This window comes from Terrapene carolina, unplaced genomic scaffold (genome assembly GCF_002925995.2).
Source record: "Terrapene carolina triunguis isolate 2854851 unplaced genomic scaffold, T_m_triunguis-2.0 Scaffold66, whole genome shotgun sequence".
NCBI classification, from domain to species: domain Eukaryota; kingdom Metazoa; phylum Chordata; order Testudines; family Emydidae; genus Terrapene; species Terrapene triunguis.
Window position 1 is genome coordinate 90361101 of NW_020664417.1, and position 12499 is coordinate 90373599.

General features: G+C 43.6%; 1 protein-coding gene across 1 annotated transcript in view; it reads right to left on the reverse strand.

The window, feature by feature from the left end:
* The window catches only part of LOC112107653 (lactosylceramide alpha-2,3-sialyltransferase), a 48455-nt gene extending 36498 nt beyond the window's left edge, over positions 1-11957 (reverse strand). Inside the window, exon 1 of the mRNA XM_024201442.3 lies at positions 11923-11957. The gene's annotated coding sequence lies outside the window, so the exon portion shown is untranslated. The remainder of the gene's footprint in view (positions 1-11922) is intronic.
* Positions 11958-12499: the final 542 nt, after the last annotated feature.

The following is a 12499-nucleotide window of genomic DNA, read 5'->3' on the forward strand; positions in this document are numbered from 1 at the left end:
GAGTGGAGTAGAGTAGAGAAAGTGGGGAAAACAAAGTGTTCTCCCCCTTCACATAACACAAGAATCAAGGGACACCCAATGAAATTAATAGACAGCAGGTTTAGAAACATAAGGAAGTACTTCTTCACACAACTCACAATCAACCTGTGGAATGCGTTGCCAGGGATGTTGTGAAGGCCAAGAGTATATAACTGGATTCAAAAGAGAATTAGATAAGTTCCTGGAGGATAGGTCCATCAATAGCTATTGGCCAAGATGGTGAAGGACACAACTCCTTGGTCTGGGTATCCCTAAACCTCTGACTGCTAGAAGCTGGGAACGGACAACAGGGAACGGATCACTCGATAAATTGCCCTGTTCTGTTCACTCTGAGGCATTTAGCACTGGCCATTGTCAGAAGACAGGATACTGGACTAGATGGACCTTTGTTCTGATGCAGTATGCCATTTTTATGTTCTTAACTACACTAGCAGTAGCAAGGTGAGAAAGTGTTAGTATAAATAAGCCTCCAGGCAGCTCGGGGCATTCAAAGCACTATGACATCTAACACTGTTCAGAGCCGGTCTACCTGGCAGTGCTTAGAATGCCAGCAGCCTCCTGGAGTCTCTTCTACAAGTAGTGCACTGTTGCTACCACCAGTGAAGCTGAACCAGTGATGGGAGTTTTTAAAGAAGTGAGCCTAGGTTAGACAAGGCTAAATCTCCATTTGGGCTTGCAGGAGGGGAGCAGTTTAGAAGTAGCTTCAATGTTTTCCCTCAGCATGGCATGGACGGTAACGATCAGTGGACACATACACAGAATTCTTAACACCATGTTTATACTGACCCCCACAAAAATAAATCCATCGGGTGCATAGTCATCACCAATGATAGCAACAGTGGAAGCTGTGGGCAGGACACTGGCCCCCGTTGGTTAGAGGACACAGTAATAAAAATGCCTGCACCCTCTTTACACTACAATGTCCACTCTTACTACTACCAGTGAAAAATTATGTTTCTGATTTTTTTTTTAATTTTCTGTAGACACAGCCATGGTGCTAGTAATTGTAACACAGATACTAATTTTGCTAGTACAAACAGGCAACCATTCTTGTCTAGCAACAGAACAGTATGGTAATGAATCTTTAATTATACAAGGTGATCTCTCTCCACTTCTCATAGTGACGAACTATTGCACTGCCTTCACATGAGTTACAAAGGATAGATTTTGAAAGTTAGGGCTGGTCTACACTGGGGGGGGATCGATCTAAGATGCGCAACTTCAGCTACGCGAATAGCGTAGCTGAAGTCGAAGTATCTTAGATCGAATTACCTGGGGTCCACATGGCGCGGGATCGACGGCTGTGGCTCCCCCGTCGACTGCGCTACCGCCGCTCGCTCGGGTGGAGTTCCAGAGTCGACAGTGAACACGTTCGGGGATCGATATATCGCATCTTAACGAGACGCAATATATCGATCCCGGATAAATCAATTGCTACCCGCCGATACGGCGGGTAGTGAAGACATACCCTTAGACAAATGTCCAAAGTTGTTAACACTCTGAGGCTCCCTGCTGAACTGCAAACTCTACAGAGAGTAATTGTGGCAGCTCTGATTGTGTAATATGAATAGCATGGGGATAAAAGAGGGCCCGCCAAAACCTACTATGCTCAGAATCAACCATTCAAACTCTCCTATCCATCAGTTCGACTGAAAAAAAAAAAAAAAAAAAAAAACACAAAGTATCTATTTGAAGTACTCTCTGCTATTTAACATGCGCCTTTATCACTGAGGTTAGCCATTCCGAAAATGAGGTTAACCTAACACACGGGAAGACTTAAGTTACAAAACTACACTACACTAACATAACACTGGCAGTAATGCCGAAAAAATAAGAAGTGAGACTGTTCAATTCCTCAAAGGTCACACAATGAACTCATCAGACAAAGCTTAAGCTGAAGGGGGGTTCCAAAGAGGATAGAGCTCAGCTGTTCTCAGTGGTGGCAGATGATGGAACAAGAAGCAATGTTCTCAAGTTGCAGTGGGGAAGGTCTAGGTTGGATATTAGGAAACACTATTTCACTAGGAGGATGGTGAAGCACTGGAATGGGTTTCCTAGGGAGGTGGTGGAATCTCCATCCTTAGAAGTTTTTAAGGCATGGCTTAACAAATGAATTAGTGGAATGAATTAGTTGATGTTGGTCCTGCTTTGAGCAGGAGATTGGACTAGATGACCTCCTGAGGTCTCTTCCAACCCTAATCTTCTATGATTCTAAAACAACAGAAGTGTTCAGGGAATTTTGGAAAGGCTGTGGAATTTCTTGCTCCAGAGTTTCTTTTGCATTCAACTCTGCAGACTTCCTCTGTTGGACCTTATCTCCTGAGCCCTGAACCCACCGAACCAAACTGAACTCCACCATATGAGGGTCATCCTATCCTCATTACCCTGCCCACTTATTTATACCCATGATTGCCTGTAACTCCTGTACGAGTGAGGTACCCCCACTGCTTGTTGACTGTACCTTGATTTCACCCACCGTATACCGCCCCCCCCCCCATTGGGGATATTGCAGACTGTATGTGCTATGTGCTATCCATTATCAAAATACTAACATCCCCCTATACTCTGTACGTTACCCCCGATGACTAATAACTGATGTTTCAAACACTCTGTATCATCTATTTTTAAACATTCTCTAATAAAATTTTAAACACCATGTGACTCTTGGATTGTTCATATTATTCAGCTGTTATTTTATGCATGTTTTATCATGTTCTTGGTGATTTAGCTTCTGTAATTAGATACCCCTACATGCATCTACAACAGGGGTGGGCAAACTTTTTGGCCCGAGGGCCACATCTGGGTGGGGAAATTGTATGCAGGGCCATGAATGTAGGGCTGGGGTAGGGGGTTGGGTTGCAGGAGGGAGTACAGGATGCGGCAGGGAGCTCAGGGGCTCAGGGCAGGGGTGCAGGAGGGGTCTCAGGGCAAGGGGTTGGGGTGCAGGGTGCAGCAGGGTTCTCAGGGCAGGGGGTTGGGGTGCAGAAGGCATGCGGCAGGGGGCTCAAGGCAGAGGATTAGGGGGCTCAGGGCAGGGAGTTGGTGCAGGAGGGGTTTGGGGTACCCGGCTCCGGCCCACCGCCACTTACCTCAAGCGGCTCCAGGGTGGCAGCGGCACGCAGCGGGGCTAAGGCAGGCTCCCTGACTGCCCTGGCCCCTGCTCCCAGAAGTGGTCAGCATGTCCGGCAGTGGCTCCTTGGGGTGGGGTGGGTAAGGCGGCGCCTCCACACGCTGCCCTCGCCAGTGGGTACCACCCCCAAAGCTCCCATTGGCCGCAGTTCCCCGTTCCCGGCCAATGGGAGCTGCGGGAAGCGGTGCCTGCAGGCAAGGGCAGCGCACAGAGCCCTCTGCCCGCCCCCTCCCCACCAGGGACTGCAGGAACGTGGTGCCAGCCTCTTCTGGGAGCGGCGCCGGGCCAGGGCAGGCAGGGAGCCTGCCTTAGCCCTGTTTCACCACAGAGCTGGCAATCCCGCGGTCCGGATTGAAAGTCTGGATCCGGCCCACGGCAGTAGTTTGCTCTCCCCGATCTACAACTTGGCCTCTACACAGTGTAGTTAAACTCAGATTCTTAGACTTTAAGGCCAGATGGGACCATCGTGTTCATCTAGTCTGACCTCTTGCACACTGCAGACCACAGAACCTCACCCACCCACTCCTGTAATAGACCCCAACCTCTGGCTGAGTCACTGAAGTCCTCAAATCATGATTTAAAGACATTTAAATCTGCAAGTGTCCCAGGCTCCATGCTGAAGAGGAAGGCAAAAAAACAACAACAGGGTTTCTGACAATATGACCTGAGGGGAAATTCCTTACCCACCCCAAAATATGGAGATCAGTTAGACCTGAGCATGTAGGCAAGATCCACCAGCCAGACACCTAGAAAAGAATTCTCTGTAGTAACTCAGAGCCCTACCTATCTAGTGTCCTATCACTGGCCATCGGAGATATTTGCTGCTAGCAGTCGTAGATCAGTTACATGCCATTGTAGGCAGTCTCATCATACCATCACCTCCATAAACTTATCAAACTCAGTCTTGAAGCCAGTTAGGTTTTTTGCCCCACTGCTCCCCTTGGAAGACTGTTCCAGAACTTCACTCCTCTGATGGTTAGAAACCTTTGTCTATTTCAAGCCTAAACTTGTTGATGGCCAGTTTATATCCATTTGTTCTTGTGTCCACTTTGGCACCCAACTTAAATAACTCCTCTCCCTCACTGGTATTTATCCCTTTGATGTATTTATCAAGCGCAATCATATCTCCCTTCAGCCTTCTTTTGGTTAGGCTAAACAAGCCAAGCTCTTAGTGTCTCCTCTCATAAGGTAGATTTTCCATTTCTCAGATCATCCTAATAGCCCTTCTCTGCACCTCTTCCAGTTTGAATTAATCTTTCTTGGACTCCTTTCAGCATGACCCGTTGTAGTCTTCCCTTTATCCAGTCCCTTACGCACCTTTCAATTCTCATATAAATCCCCATCTTCTCCAATTTAACTAATAATTTCCCATGTGGAACTGTATCAAAATGCCTTACTGAAATCCAGGTACATTAGATCTACTGCATTTCCTTTGTCTAAAAAAAATCAGTTATCTTCTCAAAGAAGCAGATCAGGTTCATCTGGCACACTCTACCTATTGAAAAACTATGCTGTATTTTATCCAAATTCCCGTATACCTCTATGTCCTTAACTACTTTCTCTTTCAAAATTTGCTCCAAGACCTTGCCTTGCATACAATTGAGGTCTTGGAACAAATTACTTGCAGGCCTATAGTTTCCTGGATCACTTTTTTCCCCTTTCTTAAAAATAGGAACTATATTAGCAATTCTCTCGTCATAGGGTATGTCCGCCAAGTTTACAGATTCTTTAAAAATCCTTGCTATTGGGCTTGCAATTTCATGCGCCAGTTGCTCTAATATTCTTGGATGGAGATTATCTGGGGCCCCCAATTTAGTCCCATTAAGATGTTTGAGTTTGACTTCCACCTCAGATGTGGTAATTTCTACTTCCATATCTTCATTCCAATAGCCACCCTGCCACTACCCCTAAGTGCTACACTAGCTTTATTAAAAATTAAGGTAAGGTATTCATTTAGGTGTTGGGTCATGCCTAGATTATCCTTAATCTTGACCCTATCCTCAGTGCTTAGCGGTCCCACTTCTTCTTTCCTTGTTTTCTTTTTATATACATGGCTATAGAACCTTTAACTATTTGTTTTAATTTTCTTTGCAAGGTCCAACTCTGCTTGGCTTTTGGCAGTTCTCATTTTTCTCTCCTCTTTCTGATTTCCAAAAGGTAGCTTTCCTTGCTGATCCTTCCCATCTTCCATTCCTTATAGGCTCTCTCTTAATAACCTCTTTTGAGATGCTTGATCATCCAGTTTGGCCTGCAACGCTTCCCTAAGATTTTTTTTCCCCTTGCTTGGGATGCAGGCTTCAGATAGTTGCCGTCCAGCCTACTTCCCTAACTAATTCCCTTAATTTTTTTAAGTTTGTCCTTTTGAAATCTAGTTGCAGATCTATTTTTGTTTAAGCGTGTGTTCCAGGTATCTCTTTGTTCTTTAACATTAGGCTTGGAAGGATTAGATTTTTATTGGAAACTTTTAGAACTGGGTGAACTATGGTTTTAAATTGAGTTTGAATATTAGCATAGGCGATAAACCCAAAGCATGTGACCACATATAATGAAATCATGAGAAAGAAGAGTTGTTTGTGTTAAACTTGTAGTGATCCTTGAAATACCAGCATTATCTTATTTAAGGTTAAGATGAGGTAATGGAAACAAAGAAAACATGCTTAACTGGATATCAGGTACAGTGTTCAGTCTTAAAACTCCCTCATCTGGCTTTGGCAAAGGTCCAATAACGAGCAGTGACATCTCTTGTTTATTATAGTCTGTAAGCAGCAAGTTTTTCTAGGGGTTTCTTTGACAGAGCTTTTCCTTAACGCTTGGAGTCATGCCATGATGGAAAGGTATCTCCTAGGCCTGTTCCTGTTGAGAGTAGCTGCCAATGTTTATAACTGTATTGTTGCTAGAATGTGGTATACAAGTGCATATGTGCTTGTATTTGTATTTTGGATGTAACCAACACCAACTGACCTTTGGACAAATAAATGAATGCTTGTGTGGAAACTGAGTCATGGTAAACCTTAATAAACTTATTAGAGAAATTATTTCCAATATTTGGTAAATGTTGCTTTCACTGTACGCACACAAACCTATTAAAAATATTTCCATAGATGATCATCCAGATTTACATATAGGCAAAGAAAGAAAAATGCTGCTGGAGAACTAGAGTTTGATTTAAAGATAGTTACTTTGTATATTTTGACATGTGATGTTGACAATTTTTGATTTATGTTATAAAGCTTTAACTTTCTAAATCTCAACATCTAGTCATTAAATAACTATTGTCTGACACCCCTCATAATTCTCCACAACTGTGTAAATTTAATTTGATAAAAATTCAAGAAAATGCTTAAAACCCATAATTTTGCACAATTGTGAACATTTAAATGGATAAAAATAAAAATGCTTAAAAATAAAAACATTGCTGTATTATCCATCAAAATTACAAAAAAAATCAAATTGTGCCAAGCCTATTTTCATTATACGTGGTTATAAGACTTGAAAAGTTCAAAGACACCAAGTAGTCAGAAGTCAGAACGAAAGTTGGAGGGGAAGCAATGCAGCAGCTTGGTTGGAATCCCAACCCTGGAAGTTACTCAGAGAGGTGAAGACAATTCTTTTTTCCTCCTTCATTTCTTACCTACTACCCTTTCTTTTTGGTGTGTGAGCATCTCCATTTCCCAGTAAGTTTTCTATATGCCACTATCAGACTTTATTAAAAGAAACATATGAATATAACAACATAGAGCCTAAGTCAATAATACAGGAAAGAGAACACTAAGTGTAAAGTCTTCCTTTTTCCAAATGCACTGGTCCACTTTCTTTTTCAGAGGCAAGAAAGAATCATTTTATAAAAGAAAATAGTATGTTGGTGTATTTGTTGTATTTGGAAAAATCAAATCAATAAAAAATAAGTTCATTTGAGCAAGGAAAAAAATTGCTGCGACCAAAGTGTTTTTGGTCTATTTTGGATGCCTTATCTTTGAACAGATGACCCCGTGGGTAGTTAATAAGACAATACCCAAGCTATTGTTCAGATGCTATATTACATTTTACATTGTAACCTTAAAAAAATTAGCCTTTTGTATGCTCTGCTTTTAGGTTTCCTTTTTTCCTTAATTTTTTTAATTATTTGGGTGAGGTTTTCTTCATATAAAACAGTCACTCTCTTCCTTCCCGTCACCCCTTCGTTGCTTTATTTTAAATTGTATTCGCTGCAGAGATTCTCCTATCCGACTTATTTTAACCTTGCTCTTTCATTCTGAGCATAAGTGTACATGTAAAATTGATTGTAAAGGTTTTTGTGCGGGTTCACTCGAGCTATTTACCAGAAGAGGGTCCGGGACCCATAATGCATTCTGAGATTTTTGCGGGGGGGGGGGGGGGGGGGGGGGGGGGGAAGGGGAAGTCTAGGGCAAATTTATTTTTCTGCAGTCGGTCTTAAAAACAAAACGCCAACGTCAGTGCGACCAGGGCTGGTGAGATGAAGACACCTTGAGTGTCGAGTGGCAAAAAATAAGAAAATGCAGTGGAGAAGAGACCACCGATAACATTGTGTCTATCCAGAGTAAGGTGCCTAGTCCGGTTAAAATGTAGCGTGTTGGCATCCCTAATCTGAGGGTTACTGCAGAGCAGCTGATGCTAGTGCAGAGGGTGTGTCCACATAGCTGTCCACTAATCCAGGATAGTCCCTTAAGAAGCCTAGTATAACCTGAGAAGGGCTCGAAAGGATCGCTAATGGTAATGTCCTTGTCCTTGTGGGGCTGTGTAACCTAACTAAAAGGGAAAGTGGTGGTCAGCCTGGATGGTATTGTCTTGTTTCTAAGCACCATCTTTGAGGAATATTCTTTGGACTGAGATTTCTCCTGGTTTCATTGTGACAGCGTTGAATAGGTCCCAGCAATGGAAAGTTCACCACAGAGGAATGGTGCTATTTTTTTTTTTTTCCCCATTAGGGAACCAGAATTAATCTGTAGTTTCCTGTGGAAACAAATCGCCCTGCACGTGTCTCCGCTCCTCAGCGATTTAGGCCTGGTCTGCACTTAAAAATCAGACCCATTGCACGTAGTGACGTCGCTCAGGGCTGTGAAATATGGTGGGCCCTGAGTGCTGTAGATAGGTCATCCTAACTCCCGGTGTAGATGGGGCGAGGTCAATGGGATCTTCTGTTAACCCAGCTACCGCCTCCGAGAGGCGAATTAGCTCCATTGACAGAAGGCATTTTTCTGTCTACGTAGGAAGCACAGACGCTTCGGCACAGCCGCAGCATTGCAGCTGTAGTGTAGACGTGGCTATACCGCGTGTCAAATCCAAGAGCAGCAGCACCCACGTAGGCGTTAGGGCAACTGTTTATAGATTGGAGCTGGAAAACAAGCAGAAGAACGTGGGTATGGACCGTACTTTGAACCTATGTGAAGTGGCTGGTCCTAGCTGCAAGAGCGACGCAGTTCTTGCCCAAATCCAGGCAAACTGTAGGAGAGATGTTTGCCAAAGGCTAATTCCCAATGTCCCCACCCCACCCCGGTCCTGTTAACATACACGATGGACCAGCGAATACAAAGAATGTAAAGTATCTGAGAACCTCGGTACAACCCCATAGCCTCTCTGGCCCAGATCCACAAAGGTTTTTGGCTCCTAACTTTCATTGATTTCAGTGGAAGTTAGAACCCTAAATATCTTTGTGGATCCTGGCCTTTGTGTCTTAGATGAGGCCAGCTCTTTGGGGGCAGTGGGAAGAAGAGGTGGCAGAGGGAGAATGTACTCATGGGCTGCTGCAGCAGCTCCTGAGGAGCTGAAGATACTCTCCATTTGCAAAAGAAAATTTCACCCGTGGGCTTAGAAATGAGATTTCTCCATCACTGCTGACCAGCCACCGCTCACACGGGAGCCTCACTGCCATTGCCCCGCTCGCTTTGGCATGCGTTAGCCTCTCCGTTCTCATTAGACAGCCGCTCGTTAATACCCATCGCCCTCCTCTGCTAATTCGGCTTGCCCCGTTTACCCATCTGCTGTCCAGGGTCTGGTAGCTGGCTCACAGCAGGCTTTGTCTCATGCTGCACAAAGTTGCCAAGTTCCATGTGCCATACTGGGCTTTGTATCCTATGGTAACAAGTTTGGGTTGTTTCGTGGTTGTTTGGGCAGCAATGCTGAGGACTGGTGTTGCAAACTCAGTGGGGGAAAGTCTTGACCTCGTTTACAACCGAGGCAACGCTCCCATTGACGTCAGCGTGTCTGTTGCTTCCAGTAAATGAATTGCACTGTTCACCCCAGCACATGACTGGCTGCTTCTGTGTCAGGCTCTCAGGTGCGCGGGGAGCGCCTGTATAACTTTTAGATCTGCAGTTCCCTGTGGAATTAACTGTGCCTTTTTATACAGGGGTTCCAAGTGGCCAAACCATTTGCAGGCAGGATTGCACTGGGCTGTTTTTACCAATTATTTTTTTACCCCCACCATGGCTCAAAATGGTCTCTTCCAGCTTTAATCTACCCAGCCCTGTTTTTCCTTAAACTTGGTTAGCAATTCACTTCCCCCACCCCGCTTGCTGGGGAATTAACATGTGTCCACTATTCTATGCATTACAATGGGGTTGTGTGCATGGGGGGAGGCTAGTTTAGGCCAATGCCTGTTGCTTTTGTGAGTTAACCTGCGCCAATACCCCCCTGAGGGTTAGTGAAACCGTTTCACCAGCACTTCCTGTAGCTCCCTGGTCCCTCCTCTGACCGCCGCCCCCATCATTCCAAACAGGCGCCTCGATTCGATTCACCTTTTGGGTGCTGACAGCACACGCTTCGCGCAACCTGTAACACTGGCAATAATTCTCTCGCTGTGTAAAGACTGTTTTATCCTGTAATAATGTCTTTGTGCTTTTTTTTAATCCAATTGCCGATGTAATGATGTCTGAAACACATTTTAAAAGTGCTGTTTTTTTTTTTTGTACAAAGATTAGATTAAAATGTAGTTTGGCTCCTTTGTAAACAGATTACAACTTTTGCAGAAAAGATGTTAAAAAATTTTAGAAAATGGAAATGCCACCTTTGATCATGATTAGGGATAATGAAATTCTGGTGTAGAAGTTTAAGCAATAGGAGGTGTTGAATCTGCAGGGCTTTTCGCATAAAGTTAAAAAAGAAGAAAAATAATATGTTCTATTTTGTAAAGTTATGAGTGTATTAATTATTACCACACCTTAGGTTATACCAAAAAACTATTTCTGTGTAATCAAGACCATAGGACACCTGGTTACAGACACCTGTACACATGAACCACCTGTTGGGACACTCACCTTATTTGTTTAATAAAACATGCATCGATGACACCTAAGAAAGGGAATGCTTTTCATTATCGTCTCTACCACATTACACAAAATAAGAGCTTCACAAAATTATAGAAGAGGTTCAGTACCATTTCTGATTGCTGAAACAGTACTGAACATGTATCCTCAACTACACTTTCAGCTAAACAACCATTCTCCTGACACCTGTTGCCTGTCGCATCTGTTATTTCTAGCGTAAAAGCCAAGACAAATGTGCTTTCACTTCCAACTTACAACCACCACCAATGCCCACATTCAATTCTTCTAAATTCCATGGGAGACACAACCTTCCTTAGACCTCAGATAAATATTTTACCACCAGATTTTACTTAAAAAGAGTCTTACAGCATATTAGGTTGGTGTGAACGCTGTGCTTGAGTTAAACTATCCACAACAACACCCACAAGGCACAATGTTATTTGTAAACCAAATTTATTCAACTATGCCATAGACACCACATATAATTGGAGACCTAAGCCCAGGGCTAGTCTAAATTTAGAGTATCATTATCAGAATTTAGCTCAAAATTTAGGTACATAAAATAAGTTTTTACAAAAGCTAAGACCATGAGAAACATTTCCATTATCTCTCTTTTTAAGTCCAACAGAGAGTATTTTAAACATAAATATTTCCTTGTAGTATCTGCAACCCAAACACTAAGTCTCAGCATGTAAGAGCCTGAAATTGAAGCCAATTAGTCCATGTTCACTGTCCAGAGAAAAATATAAATAAAAAACCCAAATGAATAGTTAATCAAATTAGATGTTTTAACTGTTCATTTTTATTAACCTAAATTTCCATTTGCAACACACAAATACATTTCTAACCTTTACAATATCTCTTTAAATGTGGCAGAATAAAGAAGCACACACACATTTTGATCACCCTTACAACTTCTGAGTTGAAAAAACAGAAATAATCATCCAGGAAGGAAAAGGTTGTTTTCCCAAAAGAAATTCTTAAACATTTCTCCCCTACCCTCACAATTTTAAAGGTCCAAAGTAGCATTTTACAATTGTAAGTTAGAATGGCAAAATGCAGAAGATAAGCAGAATTACCATCTTCCTGGAGTACTATTAACAAGGCCAGCCTTAGGGAAGAAAATGGAGCCCCGGGGCAAACTTGTATTTTGGAGCCCTTTCTTTGAGTTTGAGTACAGCACCGTGGGGCTCAGAGCACAAGGGCCAGCTCCTGGCCCCAGAGCCCAGCCAGGCTGAACAGGGAGGACTCCAGGGCTCCCCTGGCCATGCACCCTCTGAAGACCTAGCAGGAGGAGAGTGGGTGCGCAGACACCACCCATACCCACAGGAAGGGAGGACCCAGGGGCTGGCCCAGTGGCTCCGCAGGGGCGAGCCCTGCTGCCTGTGTCTCCCCACCAGGCTGGCAGCTCAGGGCAGCATTGCCCACCCCCTGCCCAGGGGCTCCAGCCCCGGGTTCACCCACACTCACCCTGCTCCAGAAGCCCAGGCCCGCCAGCTTGCAGCACTCAGACAGCACTCCCCTGACTACAGCACCCTGGGTGGTTGCTCATATCACAAGGCTTTGTAAGGCTGGCCCTGACTACTAAAGAGGGCCAAGGCCAGGGTCAGGGAAATGTGTTTTAATAGCAGAAGAAGCTATTTCTTTCCGCCTTGCCTCTTTACTGCTTCAAATTACAGCAGCAAAAATACACACAAACCACACACTCAAATGTAAATATATATGTTTCAGGGGAAACCCAAAACAACGTAAGCCAAAAAAAATTCTCTTCTCAAAAATAGTGCTGAGAAAGACAACTGGTTTCCACCATCTGTTACGGACTCACATCCACAATCTTGGCACATGTCTATCATTTGGAGAAAGCCTTCCTCGCTCTAGATTAAAGGCAGTTTTTAAAGTTTTGCTATCTTTTACGGCAAAAGGTTTTGTAAATTACTCTTTCATTTTGAAACCCATTTAATCTCTTTCAGTTTCTAGTAGATCCTCAACCCAATTTATAAAAAGCAACAGAGGGTCCTGTGGCACCTTTAAGACTAACAGAAGTATT